This window comes from Hyperolius riggenbachi, chromosome 12 (assembly GCF_040937935.1).
Source record: "Hyperolius riggenbachi isolate aHypRig1 chromosome 12, aHypRig1.pri, whole genome shotgun sequence".
NCBI classification, from domain to species: Eukaryota; Metazoa; Chordata; class Amphibia; order Anura; family Hyperoliidae; genus Hyperolius; species Hyperolius riggenbachi.
The window spans coordinates 5829913-5852052 of NC_090657.1; the positions used below are offsets into that span (position 1 = coordinate 5829913).

Below are 22140 nucleotides of genomic sequence, written 5' to 3' on the forward strand. Positions count from 1 at the left end.
ACCATCTCCCATTGGTACCTAAATAAATTACATGCATATACGAAAGAAAAAAAGACAAAACAATCCATAAATAGTTGCTTTGAGGACTGAACTTTTTTAATATGTAAGTCAAAAGAGTTTATTAATGTAATTTATGAAATTATGGCCTTGTAATTAGGGATGGACGCAAAATTGAAAAAATGCACCTTTATTTCCAAATAAAATATTGGCTCCATACTTGTACTAGGGAAATATTTTAAACGTTTTAATAACCGGACAAATCAGCAAATAAAATGTGTGTTTTTTAATTACGACAGCATGTATTATTTTAAAAATATAACGGCCGAAAACTGAGAAACAATGAATTTTTTTCCATTTTTTTTTTCGTATTTTTCCCATTAAAATGCATTTAGAATAAAATAATTCTTAGCAAAATGTACCACCCAAAGAAAGCCTAATTGGTGGGGAAAAAAACAAGAAATAGATTGCTCAAGATTTTTTTTCTTTAAGAAAGGGAGGGATCACACTTGCACCTGCGGGAATCGCAAACAATTCTCTACAAGCAATTTGCTGCTCAACTGCATTTTGGGGTGCGTTTTAAGGCATGCGTTTTCTTACCAGTAGCCATTGATTTAAATGAAATAATGCATGCGTTGCGCAGGAAGGTAGAATAGGTTGTATTTTTTTCCATGCTATTCGGAATCACAGATGCCTCAAAAAAAAGCAGCAGCATTTTTGGTATGCAGCAAAACGCTGCAGTTTTTCCCCAAGTGTGACGCCTGCCAAAGAGTAGATATGCTTTAACCTGTAAGCAGCTTCAATAGCGTTATGTAGTTTGAGATAAGAGTGCTGTTTTGACCTTAGTCAGCAGAACTCATTGTGCTGTGCTGTGCATAGAAAGGGGAAGTTTTTTGGTGCATCTTATAAGGCGAAAAATATGGTATACCTTATTGATGAAAATTATACCTTATAAGGTCTGCCTCTTAGCTGTGCCTTGCTTACATATCTGCTTGCTGAAATTTGGTCCAGCTGAAAACAATATCTTTGCACTTTACATTGAAGAGGACCCGAGGTGGGGCTGTAAATCAAAAAAATAAAAATCAATGCTACCTGATCCGGGGGGCTGGGTGGATCAGGCACTAGGCTGAGACAGACACTTGTTGCTGTATGCTCCATCCCCTATTGCCTGATGAAGCGGGGGCCACACCTGCGAAACGCGTTGCCATGACCCTTTGGAGTGTATATATATATTTATGTAAATAAATGTGCTTGTTGATATAATAACCTGTTTTTGTGTCTGCTTGGAGGGGGTAAGTCCACCACTGCCTCCCCCGTTTAAAAAAAATAAATTAGTTACTTTTATCCTTTTGGCGCCTCTGTTCATTTCCACATCTTACAGTTACTGGTCAAGTCTTTTAATTTATTCCAATGGTTTTCAGAACTATGCCATCCCATTTGTTTTCTCAGTTAGGCTGTTTATTTTTGGTTGTTTAGGTAAAGACTCCAAATGCAAAATGAACAAATTGTTATGAATACAAAAGGTATAGGGTTCTTTTGTTTGTTGAACACTTGCTATGAACTAAAATGGCTGAAGAATAGTGTGGATTGTGTTTGGGTAAACATGCATGCCAGAAGCCAGTGTTCTCCCCAGGCTCTTTTAGCTGGGTGCTCCACCCGGCTAATATTGGTGAGCACCCGGCTGTCATCAGCTCACCTCCTCCTATGCTGTAAGCAGAAATGTGCAGAGAAGCACTGGCCCTGCATTCTCTCTTCTCGTCCCACCCGGCTACTTTTTTATGCCACCCGGCTGGAAAAAATTTCTGGGGAGAACACTGAGAAGCCATGGATGAAATGTGCTTATTAGAAGGTGTGTGTTATTAGCCACCACCCATAAGTGATACGGAGCAAGCATAATTACTGCAACAGATTGAAAAAGCTGCAAACAAAACAGGGTGGTAGATATGGGCCATTCCAACCATCCAGACATTATTTAGGAGGTTGGAGTGGTGTCTGGCCACCTTCAGTAAACACTCTTTTAGAATTGGTTATTTTAAATAAACCAAATACTGTACTAAATGTTCAGGTTCAAAAGAACTTGGGGAATAGCAATCACAACATGGTAACACATAAGTGTTTCGCAGAGTTCTGAGCCAGCCAACAAAAGAGGCCTGGACAGACCATAAACCAGCTGTATTATGTAGAGCTTAAAGAGTAACTGTCAGGCTACAAAAGCTAATTTAAACCTCTATTCTCCTGTGTTAAACAGTGTAGAAGGAAGCCAAAAAGGCAATACTGAAATTAAAAATCTCTCTTACTTTGATGTTTGCTGAACAGCAAGGCTCTTTATTCCCAAGCTCCTAAGGAGGCCGGCAGGCCGCATAACAGATACTGCAGAGCATGCTGGGAGGGTTTTTTTCTCTCCACTGCACAGGGAGTGCAGGGAGGTCCTCCCCTTTATTTCCCTATCCTGCCCTAATGGTACATACACACGGGTTACAACTGTCGCAGCAACCACGTGGCACGCGAGTGTTGCGGCGACAGGTCCCCCGTGTGTACAACACGCGCGCCACGAACTGTCGCTAGTAAGAGATGTCGCCAGGCAATTGGCGAGGCCAATCGCCGGCAACAGCTGTCGTCACAACTGTCGCTAGTCCGCCACGCGTACCGCGTGTGTATGCGGACTAGCGACAGCAACCCATAGCTGGAGCACGGAGCTTCCGGCGGGGGGGTAGGGGGAGAAACCTTCGGCAACAGCTTCCGCTGCATCTCTGTCCCTCTGCGCGCCGTGTGTACAGCTCCTGCACAGAGGGACCTGGCGACGAGCTGTCGCGCACACGTGCCCGGTGTGCCAGCGACCAGCTACAACGGTCCCCCATGTGTACTTAGCTTAAATTGAACCTCCGGACTAAAAATCGACTCAGCAGCACTGAAAAGGCGTGGTGTTTCTTTAACAGTTTCACAGCATCAGAACTTGGTTTCTCTTATACAAGCCTCATTTTTAGCTGCACAGAAGAAAACTGCCCGGGCTTTTCCCCCCTGATGCTGTGCAAAGCATGATGGGATTTCTGATGTTGTTGCAATTTTTTTATTTTTTTTTACATTTTGAATTTGACATTTGAAGCCTAGCGCATGCAGCTGGGAGGGGTAATCAGGACACAGGATAGTTGGAACTGTCTCCTGCTCCATGTCACCTCCTTTCAACCAAAAAGATGGCTGCCCCCATGACAAAGATGGCAGCCCCCATGAATCACAAACATTTGCCTGTTCTTTTAAAACAGGGTGGGTAAAAAAATGATATTACCTATCTATTCTAATTAACATAACTAATGTAACTTAATGACAGTATGTTTGTTTAGGCTGAAGTTCCCCTTTAAGGCTCCTTTCACAGTGGGACGTTACAGGCTCATGTTACAGCAGCCAGTAACGCAGCCCAACTCACAGCACTGAAAAATCAATGTGCTGTTCACAGTGCACACGTTGCGTTAGAGTATACTGCAGGAGTCCGCTATTGTGTCTAACCACATGGCTAATTAATATTCACTGCACAGTAGTGTTGTCCGGATCATAAACGATTCGGATCTTTGATCTGGATCTTTTTTGTGAGTCGAATCATCCGAGATTTGGTTCACAGTGGATGTCTGGAAGAAACAGGAACTGCAGCTTCTCTCACTCTGCTGCAAATGATTCAAAGATTTGGTTCAAAGATCTGGATCTTTTCAATGATCTGATTGAATCATTGAAAAGATCCGGACTTCCCAGTATAGAACTAAAACGGCTCACCTCTGTTCATCTGACAGCCTGCCTGGGAGGATCGCCTGCACCCCCCCCCCCCGACAGCATGATCGCCCCCGCACCCGCCCCTAACCCCCTCCCCGCTGAGTGACAGACAAAATGCCCCTTTAGACCAGAGACTGGTGGGAGTGTCTGAGGGTTGGAACTTGGGAGGGCTAAAGAATCATCAATCAGGAAGCAGGGTAAGGGAGGATATTACATCACAATTGGCTTCATACAAGACAGAAAAACATGGAGCCTGCCATGAGCTGTCAGGAGCATCTATCTCTGCATATACTATATACAAATTCTGTGAAGTACAAACGTGGACAGTGAAATGCATATGTAATGTAAGTACAGCCAGTATTTAGCTACTGATATATGTGTTTTTTTTCTCTGAGACCTTATACCTAACAGCTCCTCTTTAAAGCTCGTACCCAGAACGCTATTTTTCTGACAATTTTTCCAACAACCTGTGATTTTTTGTCAGCGACAAGAAATTGTTTCCGCGATCTTGAGATGTGGGTACAGGCGTGCGAATACGACTTTTGCCTGACAACCACGCAAAGTACTGCGATCGCTTGAACTCTCATTCGCACTAGTTGTGTGCCGTCGCGTATACCCACTGGCAGGAGGATGGATCAGGAAATGCTTGTCATTGGGGGATACTGCTGGGATCCACCTCCTGCGTCGTGCGGGGAGAATTCAGCTTAAGTCGCAGACCTCACACATTTTAGACATGCTATTCCTTCCTAACATAAGTTTCTGTGCCAGTCATATGCAGGGCTGTGGAGTCGGTACAAAAATCTTCCGACTCCAACTCCTCAGTTTATGAAATCACGACTCCGACTCCAACTCCGGGTACCCAAAATGGCTCCGACTCCTTACTCTAATACTTAACAAGGATGTGGATTTTGTACAAAAATCAGCCGACTCCGACTCCCGACTCTGGGTGCCCAAAATTGCCCCGACTCCAACTCCACAGCCCTGGTCATATGGAACTGACCCACTTGAAACAGTAACATAAAATAAGATAAAAAGTGACCTGGGATTGATTGAGCTCAATTTCCTTAAACTCTGTCCTTTCCAATAAGTGCAAGAAACCTTAACTGCATATCAGAAATCCCATAATCCCTTTTATTAGCCATTTTACCCATCAGATGGTTGCTCAGCACTGCAAGTAAGTTGCAAACTATTATTGTTTATAATAATATATATAATGGGTTGTCAAGACTCAAATACATGGGCCAAAATCTGAAATGCTGTCTTAGTTACAGACCACATGGTTTATTGAAATGTAACAGAGGTGGGGGAGGTCTCTGATTAGCACCTTAGAAACGTCAGGTGCAATACCTGACTGTGGCCCCGGCACCGGTGTACTCCTCTGAATGGGAAGACAGCATGCGGTCATTTGCAGTAAAAGAAAGGTGACAATGGAGTGCAGCAACCTGTGTTGTATACTGTATTCCACAAATCTGCTCACTGCAAACCAACAGTGATGTGTATTGTGGGATACCCAGGGCAGCGGAGGGGGTGGGCAGCTCCAAACCGCTAACGTGTTACGTTAAAAAAAAAAAAAAAAGAACGCAATATGGGCGGAGAGGGCAAAGACGCCATACTTTAACTATTTACCGCGCGCCGTGCAGTATACCGTATATACTCGCATACAAGCCGAATTTTTGACCCCCAAAAAGGGGGTCAAAAGTTGGGGGGTCGGCTTGTATGCGAGTCTTCCCTGGTGGTCTAGTGGTGGGTGGTCGGGTGGTCCGCGCCCCGCTCCCCCCCCTCCCCGCGGCCGCCGCTGCTATTACCTGCTTAGGCAGCGGCCGCTTCCTAATCCGCGTTCCCCTTCTGAACTTTTCAGAGTGTATCACAGCAGCGCGCCCGGCGCTGCTGCTGTGACGATGCAGGGGGCAGGAAAGAGCGGTTCCCCTGGTAACGGCGATACAGATCGCCGCTATAGGGAGCCGCGCTCTTTCCTGCCCCCTGCATCGTCACAGCAGCAGCGCCGGGCGCGCTGCTGTGATACACTCTGAAAAGTTCAGAAGGGGAACGCGGATTAGGAAGCGGCCGCTGCCTAAGCAGGTAATAGCAGCGGCGGCCGCGGGGGGAGCGGGAGGAGCGCTATACTGGGGCACTACCTACCTATACTGGGGCACTACCTACCTATACTGGGCACTATACTGGCTAAACTGGACACTATACTGGCTAAACTGGGCACTTTACTAGCCATACTGGCTAAACTGGGCACTTTACTAGCCATACTGGGGCACTATACTAGCCATACTGGGGTACTATACTAGCTAAACTGGGCACTATACTAGTTATACTGAGGCACTACCTACCCATACTGGGCACTATACTGGGCACTATACTGGCTAAACTGGGCACTTTACTAGCCATACTGGGGCACTATACTAGCTAAACTGGGCACTATACTAGCTAAACTGGGTACTATACTAGCTAAACTGGGTACTATACTAGCTATACTGAGGCACTACCTACCCATACTGGGCGCTATACTGGGCACTATACTGGCTATACTGGGCACTATACTAGCTATACTGGGCACTATACTAGCTATACTGGACACTATACTAGCTACACTGGGCACTATGCTAGCTATACTGGACACTACCTACCTATACTGGGCACTATACTAGCTATACTGAGGCACAACCTACCCATACTGGGCACTATACTAGCTATACTGGGACACACTGGGGGACTGCGCCAATCCAGCATTTCCTACCCATGGCTTATATGGGGGTCAATCATTTTTCCTTGGTTTTTCAGGGAAAAGTTGGGGGGTCGGCTTATATGCGGGTCGGCTTATATGCGAGTATATACGGTAATCACGGCCTGAAAAAAGGTCACTGGGTGCACCAGGGCCGTGATTACAAGTCTGCAGCGGTGCACTGCCGTTACCGCCGGTTAGTGGGGACATGAATGAATGAATGAACGCAGTTCCCATTTATTAATCTAAGTTTGCGTTCCCATTCATTCATCTAAGTCCCCGATTCAATGAATGCCGGCATCTATGAGACGCCTGCATTCATTGCATCTTCCTGTTGTTAAGTGCCACACATTACTTCCGATTCACGTGTTTACGTAAGTGAATAAAAATGATGACATCTTGTGGCCAAATAGTAAACTACACCAAAATTCATTTTTAATAACTATTTCCCTCCCACACCCTCCCATAGTACCCAAATTTTGTTTTTTGTATAAGGGGGAAAAAAAATTACATAACAAATATAACAATATATATATATGTAGTTACCTTAGGGACTGAACTTTTTTAATATCTATGTCAAGGCAGTATATTACTATTCATTTTTAATTTATGGGCTTGTAATTAGGGATGGACGCAAAACTGAAAAAAATGCACCTTTATTTCCAAATAAAATACTGGCGCCATACATTGTACTAGGCAAATTTTTTAAATGTTGCAATAACCGGGACAAATAGGCAAATAAAATGTGTGGCTTTTATGCACAGTAGAACATTTTATTTTAACTCTATAATGGCCAAAAACTGAGAAATAATGCATTTTTTTTCAATTAGGCCCTGTCCACCGAGGTGATACTGCATGTCAACTCACTGGGCCTGCTCACAGTACTGCGTTGTAACTGATCGCGTGCATTATGCAACTGACCACTGTGAACCTGGCCTCAGAAGGGGAAAAACTTGGGGGGGGGAAAAGTCCAACTTATAGCTACTGTGACCAATGGGGGAATTGTGATTTTCCCAAACATAACATTACATTTTGGTAAAAGGCAGAGCGCATAATTATAATTTTTCTGCTTTTTTTTTTTGCATTGATACTTCAGCATTAAAGTTATTTTTATAAACATATTTTCTACAAAATTTTCCAAATATATTCTATTTAAAATACATTGGCCTCAATTCACTAAGATCATGCTGGAGATAATAAGGCAAGAGAAAACTTATCACCGCACGGTGAGAGAGTTATCTTATCTCTCCATTCCTTACATTACCTCCTCTGTAGTTATTTTCACACGCAGTTAATAAACAGCCTGGCTTCAATTCACTAAGCTTATCTCCTGTCTTTAATAACTCTTCTAGAGTTGTTACCATGGTGATAAGGCATGTAGTATTCAGGAAACATTTTACCTCAGGCAAGCCTAAAGTTAACTCTTCTGTCTTTAAATTAACTCTCCAATCCTTAAAATAACTCCAGAGTTAAAGACAGGCTGTTAATTAGCTGTGTGTGAAAATAACTACAGAGGAGGTAAATTAACTACAGAGGAGGTAAATTAACTACAGGAGAGGTAACTTAAGGAATGAAGAGGTAAGATAACTCTCTCGTGTGGAGGTAAGTTTTCTCTTGCCTTATTATCTCTAGCATGATCTTAGTGAATTGAGGCCAAAGACAGGCTGTTAACTAACCGTGTGTGAAAATAACTACAGAGGAGGTAACTTAACTACAGAGGAGGTAACTTAACTACAGAGGAGGTAACTTAACTACAGAGGAGGTAACTTAACTACAGAGGAGGTAACTTAACTACAGAGGAGGTAACTTAACTACAGAGGAGGTAACTTAACTACAGAGGAGGTAAAATAACTACAGAGGAGGTAAAATAACTACAGAGGAGGTAAAATAACTACAGAGGAGGTAACTTCACTACAGAGGAGGTAAAATAACTACAGAGGAGGTAAAATAACTACAGAAGAGGTAACTTCACTACAGAGGAGGTAACTTCACTACAGAGGAGGTAACTTCACTACAGAGGAGGTAACTTCACTACAGAGGAGGTAACTTCACTACAGAGGAGGTAATTTCACTACAGAGGAGGTAACTTCACTACAGAGGAGGTAAAATCACTACAGAGGAGGTAACTTAAGGAATGAAGAGATAAGATAACTCTCTCACTGTGTGGAGGTAAGTTTTCTCTTGCCTTATTATCTCCAGCATGATCTTAGTGAATTGAGGCCCCTGTCTTTAACTCTGGAGTTATTTTAAGGATTAAAGAGTTAACTTACAGACAGAAGAGGTAACTTTAGGCTTGCCTGAGGTAAAATGTTTCCTGAATACTACATGCCTTATCACCATGGTAACAACTCTAGAAGAGTTATTAAAGACAGGAGATAAGCTTAGTGAATTGAGGCCATTGTGTTATAGATGTGTATCTTTTTTTCAAAGGTAAAGCTAGTAAATATGACAAAAGCATGTCCCATCATTACTAAACGAATGGAGTCCCTGAAATCGTGGCAATACTAAATGATATTATATCACTCGTCTATAGATATACACTGACCCATATGCAATTCCCTTTTCCACCTGAGGTTTCTGCTAGATGTTATTTCCATACCTTGTCATGTGCAGACTGACCAGACTGAGCCAGTTACCGGGGCTGATCGCGGCTGAACTGCAGACCGCAGGAGGACAGCGAGGGACTCGCACGTGTTTATGGGTGTAAAGATAGTGGAACTTTCTCCGTGATCAGCGCACAACGCGTGCGATGACACGGCGGAAATCCTCCACAAGCGTATATTTGCAGGCACCCAGCAAAAGGTGCTACGCACCCGTAGAGGGAAATTCCTGTCGGCAGATGGCGCTGGGGAGTGCAGAGGAACCAATCCTCTGTACCTCCACAAATGCCAGACAGGAATTGTACGAAGCGCAGAACGCAATCGCAAGAGAGGCGATTGCGAATGAGAACGAGCAAAGGGACAGATTGTATGTGTGTGCGTCAATCCAGTCGCCACCCCGCGACCGCGCACACACAACAGCAGATACGAAATAGGAACGCGATCGCGAGAGGTGCGATCGCCAAACGTGACACAAGGCAGATCAGAACAGAATATGAGGTTAGCAAAGGCACAGCAAATCATACAATGAGGAGATACGGAAAATAACAAACGCTAGCTAACCGCGGACACCGCACTCATTCGCAACAGTGCACGCGGTTATGCGCGGTCTCCACGTGATAAGCACAATAGAGACAAGCACGCCTAACTAACCATTGACAGACAAACATGAAACAGAGGATGCGAGCGCTTGCTTAACGGTTACCTCACCGAGCCTCCAGCAAGCGTAGCAGACAAGACAGACACACGAAAACAGGAACAGGCGGGAGATAGGATCCACAGCACTAGCGAAAGTGACTAGCGCAATCCAGGTACAGAGTAGCAGAACAGAAGGATCCACAGCACTAGCGGAAAGTGGCTAGCGCGATCCCGGTAGACAGAACAGAAGGATCCACAGCGCTAGCGAAAAGTGGCTAGCGCGATCCAAGGAGACAGAACAGAAGGATCCACAGCGCTAGCGAAAAGTGGCTAGCGCGATCCCAGGAGACAGAACAGAAGGATCCCCAGCGCTAGCGAAAAGTGGCTAGCGCGATCCAATGAGAGATCAGAAGAGATAGCTGGTAGCAACCGCTGCACCAGCTATACTCCAAGAACAGAGATCAGAACCATTTCCTGTCGACCACCGTTGGGACAGGACAATGGCAACAGAACAAACAAACAGATAAGCAATCCTAATTGCACTAAGGAAACCTGCCTAGTGCAGTTTTCCAGGAATTACTCTAAGCTGAACTTCAAACAAAGAGCATGGCTGACACTCTCCGGAGTGTTTCACAGGAAGGAATCCATATGAACAGCCCAGCATTGTGGGACACACATAGTACTTATAGTACACGCCTCCAATGAATGTGGCCAGGCAATTTGCATGACAACGTATGCAAATTCCTCTGCAAGCACAAGCTGCAAAACTGACAGAAGCTCTTCTTTCCAGAGTCCTGCAGCATGCAAACCTACACAATGGTCAAAAAGCTGGCTGCCTGCACAGGCAGCTGAGCAAATCATCACCATGGGGCCGGAGGAAGCCCCGGGTAAGTATAGATTCTGTGCACCTTATGATCTCTGGTTTATTTTAATGTCTTACAGACCAGTTACATAAAAGTAACATAAAAATGTGCATCAACACAGAATTAATCACTGACCAACCGTAATGAGCACCACAGATATATAAGCACAACGTTTCAGTCTAGTCAGCAGGGAATAGACCAAAGCATTGTGCTAGTTTATCTATGGCAGGCAAGTCTAAAGTCCGTCCTGGGGGCCCAATGTGGCCTACCAAGCCATCTCTGGGGGCCTCCAAAGCTCTCTATTCCATACGGCCCGCAGGCCATAGCTGCAACTGCCACATGCAGGGGCCAGCAGCAGTGACAGCCACTGATTAGCAGCTGCCACTGTGATAACTGCTACCACTATGTGAGTTATGTCCCATGATAAATGTTATATTTGACAAAACGTCCCAGGTATAGTGTACCTAGCGGCAATCAGCAAACATTAGGTTTCTTTTTGCTAGTTCGGCTCCCTAGAACTCTTAAAGAGACTCTGTAACAACATTTTCATCCTTATTTCTTCTATCCTATGTTCCTATACCTGTTCTAATGTGCTCTGTCTTACTGCAGCCTTTCCTAGTTGCACAGTGACAGTATTATTTCTGTTATATGATCTAATCTTCTTTCCTCTGTCAGGTCTGTCAGGCTCAGGCAGTCAGGCTGGAATGTGCTGCTCTGCTGTGATTGGAGAGAAGCTATACACACCCTCTCCAGGCCCCCTGCACACGCTGTATGACTCACACACTGAGCTACTCTCAGCCTATCATTTGCTATGTCTTTTGTTTGTAAACACTGCATAAAACTGGCAATTACAAGCCAGGATCACAGCAGGGAGTGGCAGAAACAGCACAGAGGGGCCCAGGAGAACATAATGAATAGAATGGTATGCTTTTTATTGTAAGAGTTTTAGAGTACAGATTCTCTTTAAGAACGGCGATATGGCCCTTGGCCTAAAAAGTTTGCATACCCCTGATGTTCATGCAATTAATTCAAGGGCCCTTTTCCCATTTAAAGTCCTGATGGTTTTATTGTACTGTGCTGGCATTTCTTATACCTATAGTGGATCTGGGTGTGCTTAGTTTCTGATGAAAAACATCACTGAATGTTGGTTTGGGTTGAGCGATTGGTTGGTTTTGTAGCTGTGACTGTTAGTAGACAGAAATCCTCAAGTCATTCCACAAACATTCGATAGGGTTGAAGTCTGATCTAATTAGGCCACACAAGGGAACTCACATTTTTCTCCTTCAGCCACTTTGAGGTCCATTTTGCTGCATGCTTCAGGTCCTTGTCCTGTTGGACCCGTCTTCTTGCAGACGACTTTCCAGAAGAGTTTTCCTAAAGAATAATTATTTTACCCCATCCATTCTTCCTTCTAACTGCTGCAGAGAAACCCCTTCACAAAAGGATACTAGCACAGCAATTCTTTACAGCAGGTATGGTGTTCTTAGATGGTGGACTGTAATGGCTTTCCGGCAGATATACAGCTCGATGTGAAGGCAGAATCATTTGATTTTGGTCTCATCTGACCATAGCAACTTTTTCCATTTGGACTCAGAATCTTCAAGGCGTTTTGGGGAACTTTGGCCTTTTTTGACCGGTGGCTGATTTCCTTTCATCCCTCCTACACAAGCCATGTTTGTGGAGCACCTGTGATATTGTGGTCACATGTAAACTATGACCACTGTTTGCCACAAATAGCTGCTTCAAAAGTGCTGAAGGCCTCTTGGTTACTTCTCTGACCATCTTTCTTCCACTCTTCTATCTGGAGGAACGACCTGATCTTGGAAAAAGGCCTTTTAATTCTTTGTATCCATCTTCTGACTTGTGCCTCTGCGTGACTTAACACCCAAGACCTTTTGAGAGTGCCTTGCCACCCATAATGCATGGTTTGCTTTCAGTTGCACTACTAAGCACTACAATGCTACACTAATCGCTATTTTTATGCACAACTAACCAAAATATTTGGAAAGGATCACAGGTAGAAACCAATAAACAGAGGCGCAATGATGAAAGATGGTCACTGAGATGCTAATTATACGGTCTTGCGTGCTAATTTAGTGCAAATTATATGCAGGATGGTAGCAGGCCAATCAAAATACTAAAAATAAACAAAACAAAAAAAATGACAATTGATTGGCCAAATTTCAGTATTCCTACTAATTAGTTACACAGGATCAATTGTTTTTATGGTTTACTGAGCGATCTCTATTCTATCTAGTACAAGTTGTGTAGAGAAAATACAACCTAAATAATAGTAATATTTTGGGTGGGTCTTTATTTCCGGCTGCAAAGCGACAAAATGTGAATATTTTGAAGGGAGTGAATCCTTTTTATTTCCATGGTTCCTGGCTGGCTGGGTTCTGTATCTCCTTACTGCAAAAGGTCAGTTCTGCACACACAGGGAAAGACTAGCTGCTGCTGCTCTGTCAAAGCTACTCTTCAAACTACATGCATAACTACTACATAAAAAAAAAATAAACAAATTTATTAATTAGAAACTGTAAAACTCAGCACAACAATCCCCAAGGCAAGCCCTGGCCACTTTACCTTGCCAAACTTAGCCCAACCCTCTCCCCTCCCCCAAAACTCTGCCTGTAATACACTATTCACCAATCACGACAAGCATAATCAATGCTCAGTCACTGCAAATGTCTTCCAGCATAGCCTCCCAATTCATGTATGTTTGTTTGTATATTGTAGGTGATCTTATACACAATAAACCAGACACCATTTTCTTTTAAAGTGGACCTGAACTCTTACATAAGACAGAAGAAAAATGCGCCCTGTATGTATTTAGAGAGTTTAGCCTATCTAATCCCCCCTCATCTGTGACTAATCACAAGTTGTAATTTGATCTCTCCCTGTGTCAGCTCGTTACCTATACGAAGGGGGAGCTCTCTGGCTACCTATACAAGGGGAAAGGGGGCTCACAGGCAGTCTATACAGAGGGTAGGCTCTCAGGCTACTTATACTGAAAGAAGGTGAAGCTCTATGGATACCTACTGTATGTTGGGAGGGGGTTGCATCTAGCTACCTAATACTGGAGGCTTCTGTGTCTATATGGTGGGGCTGCATTTGGCTACCATGTCACAACAGTGTACTCTGTGCCCTACATAGCCTAGCAACTGCCCTGTTTGGGGGGGGGGGAGAGGGGTTGGTTAGTGTTAAAGAAGCATCAGAAGGCGAGGTTAGTGTTAGGTATTAGTAAGAAGGGTTAGTGTTAAGGTGCATACACACGTCGAATTTGCGCAAGCGACCCGGGCGTGCGTACAGTCTGTCCTTCAGCTGATAAGAGCGGACTTGAGTGATCAGCTTGGCGGATCCTACAAATCCAGTCTTATCAGCTGAAAGACAGACTGTGCACACGCCCGATCTGACATCCAAACGACGGGTCGTTTGCGCAAATCTGACGTGTGTATGTACCTTTAGAATAGGTGACTTAGAAAATCTATAGTAATACATCTGAACTATCACCTGGTGCCAAATGCAAGAAGCAGCACCACCACCATACGTACTATTGTTGCTGGGATATGTGAAGTTGCAGGACATACCTACTGTATTGTTTTGTTCTTTCCTGGTTGAACTTGTGTGGGAGTCTTATTCCACCAAATGATGTCCCCTAGTTTCTCTAGTTTTACTGTAATATTTATTTCCTCAGTGCAATTCCATCTCATCATACTTCCGGTGTTATCTCTACCCCTAACCCCGATTAGAAATTGCATAACGTTTGAGTTTCCCCCGGGGGTTTCTCTAGAATATGGCTGCAGACTGAACCAAATGAACGAGTGTTACCGATGTGAATTATTTGATGCGCTTTACTAAAGGAAACCGAAACCGGTGCACCCGTAACGCGTAAAAATGTATTTGTTGATGTCTGCGATAGCTTGCTGCACCAGTGGGAATGCGTAAAAAGGTACGCATGGCGGCCGGCTGACTCCCAGTCGACAAAAACAGAACTAGCTAGCGGTGAGGGACCGGAGGATCTGTGAGTGACTGCGAGGGCACGGGACAGCTGCAGGGGCTGGTAGAAGCAGAACTAGCTGGTGGCGGGGGACTGGAGCAGCAGTGAGTGACTACGAGGGCACAGGATGGCTGCATGGGGCTGGTAGAAGCAGAACTAGCTGGCAGCGGGGGACCGGAGGATCTGTGAGTGACTGCGAGGGCACGGGACAGCTGCAGGGGCTGGTAGAAGCAGAACTAGCTGGTGGCGGGGGACTGGAGCAGCAGTGAGTGACTACGAGGGCACAGGATGGCTGCATGGGGCTGGTAGAAGCAGAACTAGCTGGTGGAGGGGGACTGGAGCAGCAGTGAGTGACTACGAGGGCACAGGATGGCTGCATGGGGCTGGTAGAAGCAGAACTAGCTGGCGGCGGGGGACTGGAGCAGCAGTGAGTGACTACGAGGGCACAGGATGGCTGCATGGGGCTGGTAGAAGCAGAACTAGCTGGTGGCGGGGGACTGGAGCAGCAGTGAGTGACTACGAGGTCACATGATGGCTGCATGGGGCTGGTAGAAGCAGAACTAGCTGGCGGAGGGGGACTGGAGCAGCAGTGAGTGACTACGAGGGCACAGGATGGCTGCATGGGGCTGGTAGAAGCAGAACTAGCTGGTGGCGGGGGACTGGAGCAGCAGTGAGTGACTACGAGGGCACAGGATGGCTGCATGGGGCTGGTAGAAGCAGAACTAGCTGGTGGCAGGGGACTGGAGCAGCAGTGAGTGACTACGAGGTCACATGATGGCTGCATGGGGCTGGTAGAAGCAGCACTAGCTGGTGGCGGGGGACTGGAGCAGCAGTGAGGGACTACAAGGGCACAGGATGGCTGCATGGGGCTGGTAGAAGCAGAACTAGCTGGCAGCGGGGGACTGGAGCAGCAGTGAGTGACTACGAGGGCACAGGATGGCTGCATGGGGCTGGTAGAAGCAGAACTAGCTGGCAGCGGGGGACTGGAGCGCAGTGAGTGACTACGAGGGCACAGGATGGCTGCATGGGGCTGGTAGAAGCAGAACTAGCTGGCGGCGGGGGACTGGAGCAGCAGTGAGTGACTACGAGGGCACAGGATGGCTGCATGGGGCTGGTAGAAGCAGAACTAGCTGGCAGCGGGGGACTGGAGCAGCAGTGAGTGACTACGAGGGCACAGGATGGCTGCATGGGGCTGGTAGAAGCAGAACTAGCTGGTGGAGGGGGACTGGAGCAGCAGTGAGTGACTACGAGAGCACAGGATGGCTGCATGGGGCTGGTAGAAGCAGAACTAGCTGGTGGTGGGGGACTGGAGCAGCAGTGAGTGACTGCGAGGGCACAGGATGGCTGCATGGGGCTGGTAGAAGCAGAACTAGCTGGTGGTGGGGGACTGGAGCAGCAGTGAGTGACTATGAGGGCACAGGATGGCTGCATGGGGCTGGTAGAAGCAGAACTAGCTGGTGGCGGGGGACTGGAGCAGCTGTGAGTGACTACGAGGGCACAGGATGGCTGCATGGGGCTGGTAGAAGCAGAACTAGCTGGCGGCGGGGGACTGGAGCAGCAGTGAGTGACTACGAGGGCACAGGATGGCTGCACGGGGCTGGTAGAAGCAGAACTAGCTGGTGGAGGGGGACTGGAGCAGCAGTGAGTGACTACGAGGGCACAGGATGGCTGCATGGGGCTGGTAGAAGCAGAACTAGCTGGCGGCGGGGGACTGGAGCAGCAGTGAGTGACTACGAGGGCACAGGATGGCTGCATCGGGCTGGTAGAAGCAGAACTAGCTGGTGGAGGGGGACTGGAGCAGCAGTGAGTGACTACGAGGGCACAGGATGGCTGCATGGGGCTGGTAGAAGCAGAACTAGCTGGCGGCGGGGGACTGGAGCAGCAGTGAGTGACTACGAGGGCACAGGATGGCTGCACGGGGCTGGTAGAAGCAGAACTAGCTGGTGGAGGGGGACTGGAGCAGCAGTGAGTGACTACGAGGGCACAGGATGGCTGCATGGGGCTGGTAGAAGCAGAACTAGCTGGCGGCGGGGGACTGGAGCAGCAGTGAGTGACTACGAGGGCACAGGATGGCTGCATGGGGCTGGTAGAAGCAGCACTAGCTGGTGGCGGGGACTGGAGCAGCAGTGAGTGACTGCGAGGGCACAGGATGGCTGCATGGGGCTGGTAGAAGCAGAACTAGCTGGTGGCGGGGGACTGGAGCAGCAGTGAGTGACTACGAGGGCACAGGATGGCTGCATGGGGCTGGTAGAAGCAGAACTAGCTGGTGGCGGGGGACTGGAGCAGCAGTGAGTGACTACGAGGTCACATGATGGCTGCATGGGGCTGGTAGAAGCAGAACTAGCTGGCGGAGGGGGACTGGAGCAGCAGTGAGTGACTACGAGGGCACAGGATGGCTGCATGGGGCTGGTAGAAGCAGAACTAGCTGGTGGCGGGGGACTGGAGCAGCAGTGAGTGACTACGAGGGCACAGGATGGCTGCATGGGGCTGGTAGAAGCAGAACTAGCTGGTGGCGGGGGACTGGAGCAGCAGTGAGTGACTACGAGGTCACATGATGGCTGCATGGGGCTGGTAGAAGCAGCACTAGCTGGTGGCGGGGGACTGGAGCAGCAGTGAGGGACTACAAGGGCACAGGATGGCTGCATGGGGCTGGTAGAAGCAGAACTAGCTGGCAGCGGGGGACTGGAGCAGCAGTGAGTGACTACGAGGGCACAGGATGGCTGCATGGGGCTGGTAGAAGCAGAACTAGCTGGCAGCGGGGGACTGGAGCGCAGTGAGTGACTACGAGGGCACAGGATGGCTGCATGGGGCTGGTAGAAGCAGAACTAGCTGGCAGCGGGGGACTGGAGCGCAGTGAGTGACTACGAGGGCACAGGATGGCTGCAGGGGGCTGGTAGAAGCAGAACTAGCTGGTGGCGGGGGACTGGAGCAGCAGTGAGTGACTACGAGGGCACAGGATGGCTGCATGGGGCTGGTAGAAGCAGAACTAGCTGGTGGCGGGTGACTGGAGCAGCAGTGAGTGACTGCGAGGGCACAGGATGGCTGCATGGGGTTGGTAGAAGCAGAACTAGCTGGCGGCGGGGGACTGGAGCAGCAGTGAGTGACTACGAGGGCACAGGATGGCTGCATGGGGCTGGTAGAAGCAGAACTAGCTGGCAGCGGGGGACTGGAGCAGCAGTGAGTGACTACGAGGGCACAGGATGGCTGCATGGGGCTGGTAGAAGCAGAACTAGCTGGTGGAGGGGGACTGGAGCAGCAGTGAGTGACTACGAGAGCACAGGATGGCTGCATGGGGCTGGTAGAAGCAGAACTAGCTGGTGGTGGGGGACTGGAGCAGCAGTGAGTGACTGCGAGGGCACAGGATGGCTGCATGGGGCTGGTAGAAGCAGAACTAGCTGGTGGTGGGGGACTGGAGCAGCAGTGAGTGACTATGAGGGCACAGGATGGCTGCATGGGGCTGGTAGAAGCAGAACTAGCTGGTGGCGGGGGACTGGAGCAGCTGTGAGTGACTACGAGGGCACAGGATGGCTGCATGGGGCTGGTAGAAGCAGAACTAGCTGGCGGCCGGGGACTGGAGTGGCAGTGAGTGACTACGAGGGCACAGGATGGCTGCATGGGGCTGGTAGAAGCAGAACTAGCTGGCGGCGGGGGACTGGAGCAGCAGAGAGTGACTACGAGGGCACAGGATGGCTGCATGGGGCTGGTAGAAGCAGAACTAGCTGGCGGCGGGGGACTGGAGCAGCAGAGAGTGACTACGAGGGCACAGGATGGCTGCATGGGGCTGGTAGAAGCAGAACTAGCTGGTGGCGGGGGACTGGAGCAGCAGTGAGTGACTGCGAGGGCACAGGATGGCTGCATGCGGCTGGTAGAAGCAGAACTAGCTGGTAGCAGGGGACCGGAGCAGCAGTGAGTGACTACGAGGGCACAGGATGGCTGCATGGGGCTGGTAGAAGCAGAACTAGCTGGCGGCGGGGGACCGGAGGAGACATGAGTGACTGCGAGGGCACAGGATGGCTGCATGGGGCTGGTAGAAGCAGAACTAGCTGGCGGCGGGGGACCGGAGGAGACATGAGTGACTGCGAGGGCACAGGATGGCTGCAGGGGGCTGGTAGATGCCCCAGGTAAGTGAAACTCATTTTATTTTTCGGTTTAGGTTTCCTGTTGCTGAAACTGCATATTAATATCTTTATTTGTATATAAAATTCTTTATTTGGGCATAAAAATACAAAATACAGGCAGTCCTCTACTTGCAAACAAATTACATTTCGGGAGTTTGTTTGTAAGTTGTGTCACGTAATATACATAGATTGTAAGCCTTTGGGCAGGGTCCTCTTCCTTGTGTCTCCTACCTGATCATGCGCCTCCATTACTGTAACACCATCCTATGGATCTGAGTGAACCTAACTTGCCTAATCTCCATGCTCCCCTCCAGTGACTAAGCATTACCTGGTTCCTGGTTCTGTGTCACATGACTGGTGTGCTCCAGCGCAATTATTTTTTTCAGGGAATGTCTTTATAAAGAATAAAGGCCATGCTTAGAATCCCCCATGGAGAGATGGACTAGCCCAAAACCTGTCAGTAATGTCAGATTTCGTCTGCCTACTGTAAGTGACAGAAACATAGGAGAAAAGTAATTTATGGCTCATTTTACTCTGAAAGAAACATACTTATTTGAATGTGTTTTAGATTTTAAGATTTTTGCGACAGTTCCTCTTTAAGGACCAGCTTTATATAAATATATAGTTAACCACTTGCCGACCGCCCACAGCCCATGGGCGGCGGCAAAGTGGATGCCTTAAGGACCGCAATACGCCTTAGGGTGTTGCGTCCTTTTCCTATGCCGGGGGAGCGATCGCGTCATTGATTACGCGCGCTTCCCCCGGCAACTGGCTACGCCCACCCGCCGTAACATCCCGCCGGCCATACGGAAGCGCCGGCGGGATGTTAACCCCGCGATCGCCGCTACAAAGTGTATAATACACTTTGTAATGTATACAAAGTGTATTATACAGGCTGCCTCCTGCCCTGGTGGTCCCAGTGTCCGAGGGACCACCAGGGCAGGCTGCAGCCACCCTAGTCTGCACCCAAACACACTGATCTGCCCCCCCCCCGCCCACTGATCGCCCACAGCACCCCTCAGACCCCCCCCCCCTGCCCACCCCCCAGACCACTGTTTGCACCCAATCACCCCCCCTAATAACCCATCAATCACTCCCTGTCACTATCTGTCAACGCTATTTTTTTTTAATCCCCCCCCCTGCCCCCTCCTGATCACCCCCCCACCCCTCAGATTCTCCCCAGGACCCCCTCAGACCCCCCCCCCCCCTGTGTACTGTATGCATCTATCCCCCCTGATAACCTGTCAATCACCTGTCAATCACCCATCAATCACCCATCAATCACCCATCAATCACCCATCAATCACCCCCTGTCACTGCCACCCAACAATCAGCCCCTAACCTGCCCCTTGCGGGCAATCTGATCACCCACCCACACCAATAGATCGCCCGCAGATCCGATATCAGATCACCTCCCAAATCCATTGTTTACATCTATTCTCTCCTCTAAACACCCACTAATTACCCATCAATCACCCATCAATCACCCCCTATCACCACCTGTCACTGTTACCTATCAGATCAGACCCTAATCTGCCCCTTGCGGGCACCCAATCACCCGCCAACACGCTCAGATTGCCCTCTGACCCCCCCTTATCAATTCACCAGTGCATTAATTACATCTGTTCTTCCCTGTAATAACCCACTGATCACCTGTCAATCACCTATCACCCATCAATCACCCCCTGTCACCCCCTGTCACTGCCACCCATCAATCAGCCCCTGTCATTGCCACCCATCAATCACCCCCTGTCACTGCCACCCATCAATCAGTCCCTAACCTGCCCCTTGCGGGCAATCTGATCACCCACCCACACCATCCGATCGCCTGCAGACCCGCAGTCAGATCACCTACCAAGTGCATTGCATCTGTTCTCTCCTCTAAACACCCACTAATTACCCATCAATCACCCCCTGTCACTGCTACCCATCAGATTAGACCCCCCGTGTATGACGAGTTCATAGAAGATTTTATTTTTTTTCAAAAGTTAGCGGAAATTGATTTTTATTGGGTTTTTTTCACAAAGTGTCATTTTTCACTAACTTGTGACTAAAAGTAAAATCTTCTATGACCTCGCCATACACCTAATGGAATACCTTGGGGTGTCTTCTTTCTAAAATGGGGTCACTTGTGGGGTTCCTATACTGCCCTGGCATTTTAGGGGCCCTAAACCGTGAGGAGTAGTCTAGAAAACAAATGCCTCAAAATGACCTGTGAATAGGACGTTGGGCCCCTTAGCGCACCTAGGCTGCAAAAAAAGTGTCACACGTGGTATCGCCGTACTCAGGAGAAGTAGTATAATGTGTTTTGGGGTGTATTTTTACACATACCCATGCTGGGTGGGAGAAATCTCTCTGTAAATGGACAATTGTGTGTAAAAAAAAAATCAAACAATTGTCATGTACAGAGATATTTCTACCAACCAGCATGGGTATGTGTAAAAATACACCCCAAAACACATTATACTTCTTCTCCTGAGTACGGCGGTACCACATGTGTGGCACTTTTTTACACCCTAAGTGCGCTAAGGGGCCCAAAGTCCAATGAGTACCTTTAGGATTTCACAGGTCATTTTGCGACATTTGGTTTCAAGACTACTCCTCACGGTTTAGGGCCCCTAAAATGCCAGGGCAGTATAGGAACCCCACAAATGACCCCATTCTAGAAAGGAGACACCCAAAGGTATTCCATTAGGTGTATGGCGAGGTCATAGAAGATTTTATTTTTTGTCACAAGTTAGCGGAATATGACACTTTGTGAAGAAAAACAATTCAAATCAATTTCCGCTAACTTGTGGCAAAAAATAAAATCTTCTATGAACTCACCATACTCCTAACTAAATACCTTGGGGTGTCTTCTTTGTAAAATGGGGTCATTAGTGGGGTTCCTATACTGCCCCGGCATTTTAGGGGCCCTAAAGCGTGAGGAGTAGTCTGGAAATCAAATTCCGCAAAATGACCTGTGAAATCCTAAAGGTACTCATTGGACTTTGGGCCCTTTAGCGCAGTTAGGGTGCAAAAAAGTGCCACACATGTGGTATTGCCGTACTCGGGAGAAGTAGTATAATGTGTTTTGGGGTGTATTTTTACACATACCCATGCTGGGTGGGAGAAATACTTCTGTAAATGACAATCTTTTGATTTTTTTACACACAATTGTCCATTTACAGTTATTTCTCCCACTCAGCATGGGTATGTGTAAAAATACACCCCAAAACACATTGTACTACTTCTCCCGAGTACGGCGATACCACATGTGTGGCACTTTTTTGCACCCTAACTGCGCTAAAGGGCCCAAAGTCCAATGAGTACCTTTAGGATTTCACAGGTCATTTTGCGGAATTTGATTTCCAGACTACTCCTCATGTTTTAGGGCCCTTAAAATGCCAGGGCAGTATAGGAACCCCACAAATGACCCCATTTTAGAAAGAAGACA

The 22140-nt window shown here is 47.8% G+C and overlaps 1 protein-coding gene across 4 annotated transcripts in view; it reads right to left on the reverse strand.

The window, feature by feature from the left end:
- UNK (unk zinc finger) overlaps nucleotides 1-22140 on the reverse strand; it is a 121858-nt gene that overhangs the window by 88673 nt on the left and 11045 nt on the right. The window lies entirely within an intron of this gene.